Source organism: Ailuropoda melanoleuca, chromosome 3, assembly GCF_002007445.2.
Source record: "Ailuropoda melanoleuca isolate Jingjing chromosome 3, ASM200744v2, whole genome shotgun sequence".
Classification (NCBI taxonomy): domain Eukaryota; kingdom Metazoa; phylum Chordata; class Mammalia; order Carnivora; family Ursidae; genus Ailuropoda; species Ailuropoda melanoleuca.
In genome coordinates this window covers 36,432,221-36,448,683 of record NC_048220.1, presented here as the reverse complement: position 1 = coordinate 36,448,683, position 16,463 = coordinate 36,432,221, and the positions used below count along the sequence as shown (strand labels likewise).

At 39.6% G+C, this 16,463-nt stretch overlaps 1 protein-coding gene and 1 pseudogene across 1 annotated transcript in view; one reads left to right on the top strand and one right to left on the bottom strand.

Moving 5' to 3' along the window:
- Positions 1-16,463, top strand: part of ANKRD55 (ankyrin repeat domain 55) — a 697,933-nt gene that overhangs the window by 485,589 nt on the left and 195,881 nt on the right. The window lies entirely within an intron of this gene.
- LOC105241049 lies at positions 2,072-3,893 on the bottom strand (annotated as a pseudogene).

Below are 16,463 nucleotides of genomic sequence, written 5' to 3'. Positions count from 1 at the left end.
TCTTTAATTCTACAATTAGAAATAGGTTAAAGGGTTAAGACATTACTCCCTATTAAATAGTAAATAGAAGAGCTATTATAGTATATTAAAAATAGATTGATGTATCACAGTAAACTCAGTTACTGAAACTCAGGAAAAATGAGTTTGTCAAATCTTTTCCTGAAGTTAGACTGGGAAGGTTAGAGTAATCTTCAGAATAGTAAATGCTGAGGAACTCCCAGCAACAGGAGGTAAGAACATCCAAGACAACCAAGACAATTTCTCCTAATCATAGTGTTTTTTTTCCAACAGAGCTTCCTATAAATACTCTTTCCTTCCATTTAAAAAGTTGATTCTAAAAAGTCTCTGGAGCTGTGTTTACATTTTTAGAACCCTCATACTCTCAAATCTTCCCAAATAGTAGCTTTCTCACCTAAGAAACTCTTTATGTTTCATTAGCATCACTCAGTGCCTAAGGTGTTCTGTACTACTAGACACTCTCATTTATTCAATAAACTCCTGAGGATGATAAGATACTTCTGTAGTCCCCCTGCCTGGCATGGGAAGACTGGGAAAGACAAAGCCATTAACAATGTGTCACTGTCGTTATGAATTCCATATCTAGTCCTCTTTGAAATAATCATATATGACCCTTTAAATGTTTTATTTGTTTTGCTTTGAAAGTGCATCATTTATTTTTTATTTTTATAATTTTTATTTTGTTATATTAGTCACCATACAGTACATCCCCAGTTTTTGAGAAAGTGCATCATTTAAAATTAGACTTTTTGTGGCTAAATGTGAAGAAAAATGCAAAGATTTTACTCTGCTGAGATTTCTTGTTGACCGTCAAATCAACAAGCAAATAAATGTGATTTTAAGGAATGTATTTTGAGATTTCATCAAGTTTTGAGATTCATTTCTACAAATTTAACTTCACAATGATTTGTCCTATATATATTATTTGTGAAGAAGTTTTGGAAAGACCTGAAGAATTTTCTTGCTTTGACTGAACTTAGCCTCCTCTGGGAGGAAGTCACAGCCTTGGATTCTTCATGTGTGATGCTAGTTAGGCTGGATACAGGGGTCACCAGGAGTCCCCTTCTAAGTTTCCTGGTTTAGAACTCATTTGACAAATGTGATTCCCATTTTTGGAAATAATTCACAGCTATGCTGTATTTTTTATTTTTGTAAATGTCAAAAATCACAGAATTGAGAAGGAAGAATGAATTTGAAGCCTACTTGATTGTTGAGAAAACTAGAGTTCAGATAATTGTAGAACCAGAACCATCTACTGGGCCCAGAACTAAAACAACTTACCACAGCTTTAATGGAAAGGGGTGCATGTGCCCCTTCAAATCACTATATTTGTATCCTTTGGGTATATATCTAGTAGTGCAATTGTTGGGTCATAGAGTAGCTCTATTTTTAGAGGAACCTACATACTGTTTTCCAGAGTGGCTGCACCACTTTGCATTCCCACCAACAGTGTAAGAGGGTTTCCCTTTCTCTGGATCCTCCCCAACATCTGTTGTTTCCTGTCTTGTTAATTTTAGCCATTTTCACTAGTGTGAGGTGGTATCTAATTGTGGTACTGATTTGTATTTCCCTGATGCCGAGGGATGTTGAGCATTTTTTCATGTGTCTGCTACTGTTTCTATGTCTTCTTTGGAGAAATGTCTGTTCATGTCTTTTGCCCATTTCTTGACTGGATTTTTTGTTTTTTGGGTGTTGAGTTTGATAAGTTCTTTATAAATTTTGAATATTAGCCCTTTATCTGATAAGGCATTTGCAAATATCTTCTCCCATTCCATAGGTTGCCTTTTAATTTTGTTAACTGTTTCTTTTGCAGTGCAAAAGCTTTTTATCCTGATGAAGTCCCAATAGTTCATTTTTGTTTTTGTTTCTCCTGCCTTTGGCGATGTGTCTAGCAAGAAGTTGCTGCAGCCAAGGTCAAAGGGATTGCTGCCTATGTTCTTCTCTAGGATTTTGATGGATTCCTGTTTCACCTTTAGCTCTTTCATCCATTTTGAGTTTATTTTTGTGTATGGTGTAGGCAGTGGTCCAGTTTCATTCTTCTGCATGTGGCTGTCCAATTTTCCCAACGCCATTTATTGAGGACAGTCTCTTCAACAAAGAAAGTTTTAAGTCAAGGCTCACGAATTCCTACAGTATTAGTAATACATCTTAATTTCAAAACTAACTTATTTTTGAAAGCTTATACTTAACCTAAAAGATTTATGATGAAAATAAACTAGAATGAACAAACATGAGAAATGTTCCTCTTTGAATTAGGGATCTAGGACCTCGAGTTTTCCAAAAAAGCACATCTTCCCAATGGTTTATGGCATAAAAGATCCATTTAATGTATTTAAAACTACTTTAATTCAGATAACATCACTCTGAAGTATACTACCACAATGTTAATTGAATAAAGCTGAAAATAGTTTTAGTTTACTCAATATTACAGGCTAGAAGAAAGTTTGCTTGAGAAAACACTGAAGAAGTAATTTTTTTAAATACAGATTTCATAAACTCATGGTGCAAAATGGGTCCCACAGCCTCCTCTAGAGTAATAATTGCTTTTCACTGTTTGTTGGCTGCCTGTGAAAATTTGATTGCAATAATTCAAATGTTTCTACAAAACTAGTCCTAGCCACCCATGCTGTCTGACCGCCACAGCTAGCCCCGTAACAGCGACTCACAAACTGGCTCTCCAGGCCACTGCAAGTGGACTGGGTCAACACCCCCATGCTTCGGATCATCTGGCTGCTATACTCCCCATTGCTGGCCCCAGTTGTGGAATTCAGGAAAAGTTCTATGTATCTATGTTGCATGTTGGCCCAGTCTTTGGACGTAGCTGCCACATACAGCTTCATTGTGAGCGGCAAACTCAACATTGGCTTTGCCTGTCACCGTTCCGTCAGAGCTAATCTCACTCAATATAGACTCTCACAGGGTTGAGTGAAGAGAAGTTGTTAATGTTGTTCTCTGTGGCTTTTTTTGGCCTCTCTCGTGTGGACACAGGGTCCAGTGGTACTCTGGACAGTGAAGTTGCCATCTCTGTATCTGTGGTTACACATGTCCTAGAGACAGTAACTGAGGTCTTTCCCAACCAGATGGATGGTGAAACCATAGCCATCGATGAGGCTGCTATACTCCTCATAGCCCCCATAGCCTGCACTATAAGCACCATACCTCATCCTCTCTAGGCCCACTTGCTTGACGTTGCCAGTATACATCCTGGCTGTGCCAGGGTGGTCATAAAGCCCAGCTGCTGTACAGACATGAACTTCAGAGGCAATCTGAGAATGACCTAATTCCTTCCTGACTGCTCTTGACCACTTCAGTGTACCTGTGTCCTTTTCTCTCCTTCTGTTTCCCTAGGGCCTTCTCACATAATTCCTGTGAGGCAAGCAGCACAAAGGCTTCCCCTGTAATCTTGTCCTTGGGGTCCACGGGCAATGTGATCTGGTTTGGCACAATTTCCAACCTCGAGAAAGAATGAAGAATTTCTTCCTTGGCACATCCAAATGGGAGTCCTTGAAGTCACACAAAGCCAACACTGGCTGTGTAGGCACTGTTAGGACTACTGTGCTTCAACACCCAATGCATCTTGGTTCTGTGGGACTTGAACACCTCAGTGTACTGATGTCCCTTGCTTCCCTGGCCTTTTTTAAGGGCCATTTTTACATCATCTTCTGATTCAAGTTCAACAAAAGCCTTGCCACTCTGACTGGTTTCTCTAGTGTTGATGAAATAAATGCCTGCATCCCCATCATGAATTGTGCAGTCAGAAGAGAACTTCTGTACATCCTAACACAGCAGGACCAGGGCAGGCCATGGAGCTTGACCACAAAGCCTACACCTCCCTCAGAACCCAGCATCGTGGACACTTAAGAGTTCAGACATTAAACAAGCTTGGGTGCAGCTTTTTGTGGCTTAAGGAACAACCCGGAGAATGGGGTAGGGGGAATGTGTATAGTCGGAGACACTCCTGGTAGGTAACGAATTGGATACTGAGGGGAGCAGGACTGATTTCTATTTTCATCAAACAAGTACAGTTTATAGCCGAAGGACACCCAGTTCCATGTGATGCTTAAAAACAGAGGACTCTGGGGAAAGGCCAGGTGTATCTCCTTTTGTTATTAACCGTGGGCTCCAAGTCTCCACACTCCTACTCTTCTTCACATCTGGCACCTTCTTCACATTCTAGCAGGAAGACATGGTGCAGTCCAAGATACTTTCATTGATTTGAGGGGAAAGTTTTCCAAGATAGATAAATGTTTAAACCAAGGTTTCCATGCCGTTTTTTTCAACTTCCATCAAATTCAGTTTGTAATCTCAACTTTAAATTGATCCTACTGCTATTCAAAATGTCTTTATGGCAGAAGTGGACTAAAATACCAAGCTGATTTTGGGAAAAAATAATTTTATCTCTGATGGAGAATTTGCAGCATCTTCTTCCAACATCCTTCATCCTGTCTTCTCAGCCTGAGTCATTCATCTCACAAATATGTTCAGTACCTAACATTTGCTGCTTGGGAATTTATGCTTTTATTAACATAATAACAGACAGTTATTCATCTGTCATCAAAATCTAAAATGTTATTTTCTTCTAGCCTCAATGGTAAACTCATGTGGTGTTGTTTTCAAGGTGCCAGTTTGAGGCCATGAAAGAGAGAAAAGAGAGATCCATACAACCACCCGACCTGACCCTTGACTCATCATGATCCAACCAATGAGTTTTCTTGCAAAAAACACAACCCTTTTATGCAGTGCCTTTAACTGTGGTTTATTGGTAGAGATTAAATTATGGAACCACTAGCTGCATTACCAAATTTAGTCAAAGCATTTGCAGTGAACTTTCTTTCTGATTCAGCAGTACTGAATTTTATTTTGTTTTTCCCCATTAAACAAAATGTCTAAACCATGACTAGAAAAGGAGGGAGAGGGGGGAAATCAACCACTGAACCTTTCCAATATCTGGACAAACCTCATCTTTTCAGATTATAAACTATATGTGTGTGTGTGTGTGTGTGTGTGTATTTTTATTTCTGTGTAAATAGTGTGTGTATACATTAATGCCTGAGGACTTGGAGGAGGCAATGACAGAAAATAAAGCATTTGTTTTAGGGGCAGTCAACAATGCTCTCTCTGCTTATCCTGCATTGAGGTCTGGTTCCTGGCTCTTTCCTCAACTATGACAAATTCTGATGGCTCAGGCTTTGACTTTACTTCAGAACTTTTACATTGCTTATGTTGAAAATCTGTTTCCCTTGCCCACCTTCCTTCAATCTTGTTCTAATTCCTATGTTGCAGCTTGACAGTCAGTACAGCAGCTAGAATAAAATAGAGTTACACATTTGAAGCTCTGCTGCTTAATGAGGCTTTGTAGAAGCTGGGTTGATGGGGTGTTCTGTAGACATCACTCATGACCCAGGATTGTCTGACCATGAGTGGTCACTTGCAAAGATTGGCTACTAGAAGTAGCCAGAAGGTTTATGGAGTTTCTATGTAGCTTATTTATTTTTGTGTTCAGGTAAAATTCGCATTCATTAAATTCACCATCTGATTTGAAAGCGTGCAATTCAGTGGCTTTTAGTACATTCACAATATTGTGCAACCATCCCCACTGTCTAGTTCCAGAATAATTTCATCACTCATACGGAAATTCCAAGCCCCTTAAGCTGTAACTCCCCTTTCCCCCTTCACCCAGTCCCTGGCAACCACTAATCTTCTTTCTGTCTCTGTGGACTTGCCTATTCTTGATATTTCATATAAATGCAATTATATAAAATGTGACCTTTTGGTTGGCTTCTTTCACTTGCCGTAATGTTTTCAAGGTAAATTCATATTGTAACATTTAGTGGTACTTCATTCCTTTTCATGGCTGTATTATACTGCATCATATGGATATACCATATTTATCCTTTCAGTAGTTGATGGACATTAGGACTGTTTAGCTCTTTTGAGTACTGTGGTGCTGCTGTGAACATTCATGTACCAGTTTTTGTTTGAACATCTGTTTTCATTTCTTTTGTGTCTATACCTAGGAGTAGAATTGCCGTGTCATATGGTAATTCTATGTTTAACTCTGAGGAACCTCCGAACTGTTAACAACAGCATGTGCACTGTTTTACATTCCTACCAGCAATGTATGAGGGTTCCATTTTCTCTGGATGCTTACCAAAACTTTGTTAATTTCCTATTTTTTTTATTATAGCCATCCTAGTGGATGTAAAGTGGTATTTTGTTGTGCTTTTGACTTGCATTTCTTAATGATTAACAATGTTAAAATTTTTTCTCATGTGCTTATTGACCATGTGTTATCTTCTTTGGAGAAATGTCTATTGAAGCCCTTTACCCATTTTTATTTTTTTAAGATTTTATTTATTTATTTGACAGAGAGAGAGAGAGAGCACAAGCAGGGGGAGCGGCAGAGGGAGAGGAAGAAGAAGGCTCCCCACTGAACAGGGATGATCCCAGGACTCTGGGATCATGACCTGAGCTGAAGGCAGATGCTTAATCGACTGAGCCACCCAGGAACCCCATCCTTTACCCATTTTTAAATGGAGTTTTTCTCTTCTGTTGTTGAGTTCTAAAAAGTTCTTTATATATTCCAGATACTAGATCCTTCTCAGATACATGATTTGCAAACATTTTCTCCCTTTCTGTGGGTTGTCTTTTCACTTTCTGGACAGTGTCCTTTGATAATTCTGTGTGATTTTTACAAAGCTGGCCCCATGTGAAATTTGAAGGAGTATCTTTAGTCAGTCAGTCAGTGTCACTGTCTCTCTCTCCTGCCTTTGCCCCCTTTCGCTTTTCTTCACTCACTTCTACTTTCTTCATTTTTCTTATACTATACTCTCCAAGGACCGGGGGGGGGGGAAGCTTTCTGATAAATTCATTCACACTGGGGTGTAAATGACTGATAAGGCCTAATGACTTATGCTACCACCAAAGGTGTCAGCATCTCAATAATCGAAAAGAAAGCAAAGGAATTCATGAAATGTCAGACATTGATGAACATAGTGGGCTGAGATCATGAGACACCTTTCTGTTGCTCCTGAAGTCACACTAAGTTAATCCATTTCTACTTCAAATAAGGATTCTAATCCCAGATCTGAGGTTTTACAAGGCCAATCATGTCCTCTGTAAAACTCTGTAGTAAGCCTGTGGGGCTTCATTGGGCAGCCACTGTGCCAAGCACATTAGTAATTAAGCCTCGACGTGTTCTGTTCTTAAACAGTCTGTAGTTCAGATGCTTTTAGAAAATAAGACACTCTGGTTGAGTCTCACCCATAGGACTCCTAAGGTCACCTCTGAGTTCTCATCCTTCAGAGAGAAGCTCATTTTCAGAGCACCATGAAATCCACTGAGTATGGTTGCATTTTCTTATTCTTGAACCATATTGTCCTGGGGTTGAAATGAATCTATAGCCTCTTAGCCATCCATTCCCGCTTGGGCACCCATTGAGTCTTCTCTGTCATTCCCTGGACATGATTATTCATTTAGTATCAAGAGGCTGTTGATGGCTCTAATGATTATGCTTGAAGACAAAACCTAAATTACCCTAATCAGCCTGCTCTGGGGCTGGCAGGTATGTGGTGCTGTCACAGCAAGTTGGTGATATACAATCTGCCATGAATAGAGCTTTTTTCCAGCTGCTCTGGCAGGGCCACCTGCTGTCTGTGCCCCACTTCCTGGCAGGAAGCTCTGTGACCTTCAGTGGCCAATGCCAAGTGATTAGAAAACTGGTAGCATTTGTGCCAGGACCTTGGTCTCTGTGGGTTTTGTTTGCTGTGACAGAGAATCAGGAAGTTCCAGAAAAGAACTACAGAAGTTTTCTCCTTATCCAAAGATATAAGGTAAGGATTCTGCCTATACGAAGGTAAAGAAAAGTAGCTCGAAACAAATCTTTCCTTTCCCAGACTTGTGCAAGTAAGATTTGGCCAACAAATCTCTCAAAATGCACAAGCACCTTTAAGCTGTGCAGCCAGTCAGCAATGAGAAGAGAGACAGGAGAATCTATTAAGATAAATCTAAAAGTTAAAAACCGGACCGGCTTAACAATGAATAATTGGAAAGTGAAATTTTAAAAATTCCATTCCAAAAATATGGAAACACAGAGATAAGTCTGACAAAAAGTGTGTAAGATCTGTGCAAAAAAACCCCAAAAAACTAAACAAAAATAAAAACTGAGAGTATTTAAAGAAGACCAAAATAAATGAAAACATACATCATGTTCATGAATCAGATGATTCAATATTGTAAAGATGTCAGTTCTCTGTAAAATGATCTAGAGACTCAAAATAATCCTAATCAAAATCCCAGTAGAAGTCTTTGTAGAAATTAATGAATTGATTGAAAAATTCATATCAAAGTGCAAAGGACCTAGAATAATCAAAGCAACTTTGAAAAAAGAAGAAGAAAGTTGGAGGGCTAATGCTACCTGATTTCAAGACTTAGAAAGCTATGGTATGAAGATACTGTGGCAATAGCGTAAAGGTAGATCAGTAGAACAGAATAGAGTCTAGAAATAGACCCGCTCACGTATGAACAGCTGACTTTCAACAAAGACAATTCAATGGAGAAAGTAGTTTTTTCAACAAAAACTGCTGGAGTAATTGGATATCCAGATGCAGAAATACGAATTTTGATCCACACTTTGCACAATATGCAAAAGTTAACTCAAATGGATCATAGACTTAAAGGTTAAACCTACAAGAGTACAAAACTTCTAGAAGAAAACACAGGAGAAAATGTTTGCGACCTTGGGTTAGGCAAAGATTTTGATCAATAAAAGAAAACACTGCCAAGTTAAACTTCATAAAAATTAAAGCCTATTCTCTTTAAAGATACCATTCATAGAATGATCAGACTAGATACAAAATGGGATAAAATGTTTAAAATATGTTTCTCCTAAAGGATTTGCATCAAAAACATGTAAAGGTCGCTCAGACTCAATAATAAGAAAATAAACATTTGCAAAAATTCATAAAAGATTTTAATGAAGTCCAAAACATTTAAAAAGAAGACCATTATCACAATCAGTGTCAAGAGAGAACACGCCCACACTCAGCCCTTTAGTACTATTGTCTAGAACAGCTGCAGCAGGAATAGTAACGACAAGCAGCTCTGATTTGGGGAGAGTTTCCACCCAATCCATTGTTTTACCTAAAGGTTCTCAACCTTTCCAAAGAAGATACAAAGATAAAAATAAACACATGGAAGAATGTTCAACATCATTAGTCATTAGGGAAGTGTAAATTAAAACTACAGTGAGTTACCACTGCATACCTCTAAGAATAGCTAAAATTAGACTGACCATACCAAATGTTGATAAGAATGTAGAAGAATGGCAACTGTCATAAACTGTTCTTTGGAATGTAATTTGGTACAACCATTCTAGAAAATAAATTGGAAGTTTCTTAAAAAGCTAAAAAATACTGAGAGATACTTTCACACCCATGTTCATAGCACTATTCATAGTAGCCAAAAGTAGAAGCAGCTCAAATGTCCATGGGCAGATGAACAGATAGACAAAGTGTGGTCTATACACACAGTGGAATATTACTCAGCCTTAAAAAGGAAGAGTCCTGTCACATGCTGCAAAATGAAAGAAACTTGAGGATATTGTGCTTAGTGAGATAAGCCAGTCACAAAAAGACAAATACTGAATGATTTCGCCTATCTAAAATCATCAAGTTCATAGAAACAGAAAGTGGAACGGTGGTTACCAGGGATGGCAGGGGGGTGGGGCAAGGGAGTTGTCTAATGGATATAGAGTTTGAGATTTACAAAATGAAGTTCTAGAGATCTGTTTCACAATGTGTGAATATACTTAACACTGCTGAACTTGGTACTTAAAAGTGGTTAAGATGGTAAATTTTATGTTGTGCATTCTTAACCATAAAAATGAAGAAAAAGTTAAACATAGTATATGATATAGTCATTCCACTCCTAGGTATTTACTCATGAGAAATGAGAGCACTTGTCCATACAAAGACTTGTATAAAAATGTTCATAGCAGCCTTGCTTGTAACACCTAGAAGCCAGAAACAATCCAAATATCTATGAACAAATGGATGGATACACAAATTGTGCTATAAACATAATGGTTTCTGGACTCTCAGTTCTATTCCATTGGTTTATACATCTGTCGTTATGCTGGTACCACACTGTCTTGATTACTGTAGCTTTGTAGTAAGTTTTAAAATTGGGAAATGTGAATCCTCCAACCAAGGTTCTTTTTCAAGACAGTCACCTATTCTGGGATTGCATTAAATCTGTATATCAATATATCGCTAACAATAGAAATCCAGAAGTCTCTCCAAGAAACCTCTATAAATATTAATCATTCATATTTGATCATTTTACTAATACAAGCCATTTTCTTTTTACTTTGTTCCTAAACTCTAGGTAATCCCTTTCATGAACTTAAAGAACTTTACTAAACAGACTTACCTCTTTTTTGTTTGACATTATTTATCTTGATTACTTTCATATTTCATTAAAAGCCTAGCCTTTCAGGGGCATCTGGATGGCTCAGTCAGTTAAGTGTCTGGCTCTTGATTTTGGCTCAGGTTGTGATCTCGTGGCTTGTGAGATCCAGCCCTGAAGTTGGGCCCTGCACTCAGTGGGGAGTCTGCTTGAGATTCTCTCCCTCTCTCCCTCTCTCCCTCTCTCCCCCCCTCCCCTCATACATGCTCTGTCTCTGTCTCTTCCTTTCAAATACATAGATCTTTTTTTTTTAAGATTTTACTTATTTATTTGACAGAGAGAGAGAGAGACAGCCAGAGAGAGAGGGAACACAAGTAGGGGGAGTGGGAGAGGAAGAAGCAGGCTCCTAGCGGAGGAGCCTGATGTGGGGCTCGATCCCAGAACACGGGAAACACGCCCTGAGCCAAAGGCAGACGCTTCACGACTGCGCCACCCAGGCACCCCTCAAATACATAAATCTTAAAGAAAACAAAACAAAGCAAAACAAAACCTAGACTTTCACTTTTAGTTTCTTTGGGTTTCCCTTGGAATCCGCCACAATAGGTCCAAAAAGAAGATGGTAATATAAGGCTCTGAAGCCAACTACCAGTGTTTCTTCTTTGTTGCTGTGTTGCCCTCATTTGAGACCCTTGAAGATAAGGATACTGTGGGATGAGCTATAGAAAATCCAGCTCAGATCCTGTTATGTTACTAAAGAACATCCCAAGAATGCCAGATTTATGTGTGCTAATCCTGAGCTTGCACAGGCTTGCTTTGGCTTCCTGGAGAAACCTCTTGATGGCTTTGGACCTTGAAAGTCATTGGGCTGCAAAAAGGAATGGTGACACAAGGGGACAAGGACACATGGAGACACTCTCTTAATAAAGCCTTGACCTTCCCTCATCCATAAGGCCTCAGTGTCCTTACTGTCTGTCCTGTTTTCAGCAAAGAACCCAGGACAAAGCACTGTGTCTGACCCAAGGGACTTGGAGTGGCAGAAAGGCAAGACCATGGGGGAAGACTGAAGGGAGCTTCAAGGACAGAAAATTAGCCCTGTGAAGCAAGTCTCCTCCCTTCCTTTGCTATGTTGGATTCCAACCCAAGCCAAGAAGCAACTGTGCAGAAATGAGAGGGCTCGTTGTTGGCAGGAGGTCGCCAAAAATAGAAGATTCAAGAATGCTAATGTGTGAGAAGTGATGATGAAGTCCAAAACATTTAAAAAGAGGACCATCATCATAGTCAGTGTCAAGAAAGAACACACCCACACTCAGCACTTTAGTACCATTGTCTAGAACAGATGCAACAGGAGCAGTAACAACAAGCAGTTCTGACTTTGGGAGAGATTCCACCCAATCCATTGTTTCTCCTACAGGTCTTCAAACTTCCCACCCCAGAATCTTACCATCATGCACTCATTCTTACTGTCAGCCTTAAGGAAGGGAACTGTAGCCCAGGACATGGCCGACAGCTTTACTTGGAGAAGACTTACTCAGAGCGCTCTAAAGTATGTGGTCTTTGCTTTCTCTGAAGTGGTTTGCCTGCCAGGCTTCTGCGGTCCCACCACAGTAGCATCTGCTGACCCTATTTTCACCTAAGGGAGCATGTTGTCGCTACTCTGGGCCAGTTGTCCCTGAGCAAAACTCACAAGACATTTGATTTCTGTGCCTGTCCTGCTGCCCAGTTACCTCCCCCTTTTTCGGACCTCAATTTCCTCAGTCCAGAGGTTGGTCTAAGTTGGCTGTTAAGTTCTTTGTACATCATGTGTCCCATGACATTTAGAAAGTACTCAGCTTGGGAACTAGTGCCAGTTATTGCCTACTCCTACCGGAGCTTTCCCCATTTTAGCTGCTCAGACCAGAGACCTTAAAGCCATCCTTGATTCTTCTCTCTCTCTCTCTCACACACACCCTTTGTCTAATCCAGCTGCTGATGCTGTCAACTCCACCTTTACAACGTACCCCACATCTAAACACTTTTGACCACCTTCATCCCCCTAACCTTCATCTCTCACCTGCAGTACTGCACCAGCCTCGCCATTGGTCTTTCTAACCCTGCCCCCCTTTGGTCAGTTCTCAACTTTGCAGCCAGAGTGATCCCATTACAGTGTGAGTCAGATCACATCACTCCTCCACTTAAAACCCACCAAGCCTCCCTATTTCACTCAGAGTAGAAACCAAACACCTTCCAGAGTTTTTAAGACTCCTGCCCTGGGGCCTTTGCACTTGCTGTTTTCCCGGCTTCTACACTTTGTGCCAAATGTCCACATAACTCACTCCCTCACCTCCCTTGGGAATTTACTCAGCTGTCACCTTCTCATTCGGGTCTACCCTCACAACCCGACTTACAATGGCAATGCACCCTACATCCCCTATCCTTCGGCCCTGCTGTACATTCTCCATAGTACTTTCATCACACCATGTGTTGCATTTGTTTTCTCCCTACCTCAAGTAGAATGTTTGATCTCTGAGAACAGGGATTTTTGTTTGGTTCTTTGCTGCTGTATCCCCAGTGCTTAGAACAGTTATCTGATATTTGGAAGGCTCTGAAAACTCTTTAACTGGATTAATGAAATGAGGAACAGCAAGTTTTTTTCTTGCATGGAAGTATGGAGGTAGAGCAGCATATACTTTCCTGCCTTCATTCCCCAGTCTTATTCCCTTCTTAGCTTACATTTGCTGCTTATTTCTTAAATCTGATATTTCTTGGAAGTGGCATGAGGAGGGACCACATTCCAGTGGCAGTCTGCAGGGCTAGTCCTTGGACTAGAAGTATACCTCATATTACGTAACACTGCATTTCTCTAGTGGCAAATCCACTCCAGCCTCTCTTCTGTGTCTTGAGCTTATTTGTATAGCTGGCATTCTTAGCTCATGTTAGAACTTGCCTGTTTGAGAAGCCAAAAGTGAGATTTGGGATTCAGTATTTTGAAAGTCCATGACAAATACCCAAATAAATCCATCCAAAACTGAGCTTCCAACCCTCCTTAGTTTTGAACTTCAAATCTAAAACATCTAAACTTCCAAGTGGAGAGGTTCAATAGGAAGTTAGATAGATGTGCCAGAGTCTGTGAGGAATGAAAAAAATGATCTGTTAAAAGAGTCGTTGTGATGAGAGCCTATATGTGGAAACTTGATTTCAATCAGATGTAAAAAGTATTTATCTCTCAATTACTCCCTCCTTCACTCAATCTTTCATTCATTTATTCACTCAATAACCATGTGACACAGTCTCTTCATGGAGTAACCTTCAAACAAACACAGTTAGCAACCAAAACTAAACTTAAAAATGATCTTTACTTTCTTTAAGATGCAATTTAATTAACATATAGTGCATTATTAGTTTCAGAGGTAGAATTTAGTGATTCATCAGTTGCATATAACACCCAGTGCTCATTTCATCAAGTGCTCTCCTTAATGCCCGTCACTCACTTACCCCATCCTCCATTCCCCTCCCCTCCAGCAACCCTCAGTTTGTTCCCTATACTTAATAGTCCCTTATGGTTTGATTAGAGAAGAGGACCCAGAAGATCCATGAAGCATCCTACCTCCAGCTTCCCTCTCTTGCTCCTAGGTAGAGTACCACACACCTGGAATATGAGTTCTTCTTTCTCTCACATTGGGATTACCTGGTGAACAAAATTCCCAACTTCATTTTATGTTATAATGACAAAGAGAGACAGTGAACCACTATTTCCAAGTAGCTCAGAACTCCTATGGAGATATGAAGAGAGTTATGCTCTAAAACAGAAGTTTTCAACACAATCTGCATATTACCACCTGGGTCTATTTTTAAAGTACTGCCATCCATACCCATCCTAGATAATCACATTTAATTGATCCAGGGTAGGCCTGGTAATAAGTAGTTTTTAGAAGCTCCCCCAGGTTATTCTTATGTGTAGCCAAGATTAACAATGAATGGTCTAAATGAAAACTATAATCTAATTTATCTGTTAGACCACCAAAATGCAGTGATTTTAAGTTGAGATTGAAGTAATAATGAACAGATGAAGTGAGAAGTAGAAAGGTGTGAGGGAGCATTCCAGGCAATGGGCGTAGCCATGCAAACCATGCTAGTACGAAAGTCCTCATTTTAGAAAGCCAAGAGCAGCCTCCACAGCCATTTTAGCTCTTTTTTAGGGTGGAGGAGTTATGCCCAAAAGAAGAACATTCCTGATATCTCACAAAGCCATATAAGAAATGACCTAAAGAAAACACACTGTCATATAGAGCTGGCACTGTCGCGGGACGGATTGGGTATGTGCATAACAAAGGAATAGGTCTTTTCACCTCCCTGAGTTGATACAGATTTAGTTTGCAATTTTTGTACAAGTAACTACTGTGTTTGGGATTAATACCTCGGGACCATACCTCAGGACCCCTCAAAAGGAATGCTAAGAATATAATTCGGCCTTGACTTTATGAGTTTTCAGAGACAAAACTAAGACCCTCTGGGGAGAGGATTCTGGAACTATCCCATAAAAATGTGTTCATCCTGAACAGTTACTCTATTTGGTGAGACAAGAGGTAGAAAATGTCACATTAACAAAGAAAAAGCAGGATTTGACTTTCATATTACTAAAAGCTACAGGAAAGAATGACCTTTATTACACTTTTCCCCATCTACTGAGGTGTAGGGGCCATATCTCAGTAATCATTTTAACCTTCACAGCCTCTAAACAGAGTTTTGTTCATAGTATAATCATGTCTGGGGCACTGTTTGGTGTGCAAATCTCCATTCCCCTCATTCTAAATATTTTTTGTTTATCTTCAGCTTTTGTCCTTGTCTTCCAATTGCTAATGGTTTGGGTGAATTAATGGCCCAGGAGATAAACAGGTTTGTTTCTGAGCATAAAGTCTTCATGGTCCTGCCAAATAATTTTTTTTTCTACACTATGTATTTTGCCGTTTTGCTGATGACAAAAATGATACTTGCAGGAAATATTTATCTTCTTGTATGCCTCATGCAAGTCATTAGGGAAATAGAAATTAGAATGACCTTAAATCCTTGCACCATATTGTGTCTTTACTTCAACCATTATGGTATCAGGAAACAGGGAAGAGGGAGAGGAAAGTTATTAAAATAACATGCAGTTGGGGTAGAACTGTCTAATGTAAACACCTTTTGAATTTCTTCTCTACTCTGAAATGAATTATTTGAAACAAATCACTCTGTCATAACACATTTTTTGTTTTACCAGGCCAAAGAGAAGAGATTTATTTTCAAACTCGAGCAGAAATTTGGGGTCTTAAGCAAAACTTAGAAGTGTTTAGTGCTCCCAGAACATTTGATTTCACCTCTTTGAATTCATATAGTCAATAAAATATATATATTCCACTCATATAGTCAATGTATTTTAAAGAAGCTCACCTTTGTGTATACTTTTGTACAAACATATGCAAGCATTAACTTCTAATCGGTTGCCTTGAGGGATGGGTAGGATACTGACAGAGCTGCTTTCACTAGAAAATATTTGCAAGGTAAACTTCGCTTTGGAAGGTAGTAGAAAGAGAAGTAATTTTCTTTTATTTTGAAAGTATTTGTGTACTTGTTATGAAATAGATACAGTGCTAGAGATTGGAGATATGGATAAGACATGATACGTGGCTTTGAAGAGCTTTTATCTGAGCTGGGCTTTGGAGCATGGGTAGGAGCTAGCCAGAAGGAAGAAAGAAAGGGTATTCCAGGTGGAGGGGGAGGGGGAATAGCATGTTCAATGACACAGAAATGTGAAAAGCTCTAGAAAATTGCAGAGTAATTAGAACACTTGATTCATGTAGAAAAAGATGGAAGTCAAGTCTAAGGTGATGAATCAGGAGGCAGCAGAGTGTAGTGGTTTGACAGCACAGAGTCTGGCCTGAGGTCAACCGCTGGCCTCTTCATTGAGTAGCTTTACTGTCTGCACCTTTTTCCCTCATCTGCAAAATGAGGATGTTTACGTATTTCATGGGTGCTGAGAATAGTGTCTGGCGTGCTTTGCCAAATTAAAGCAACAGTTTATC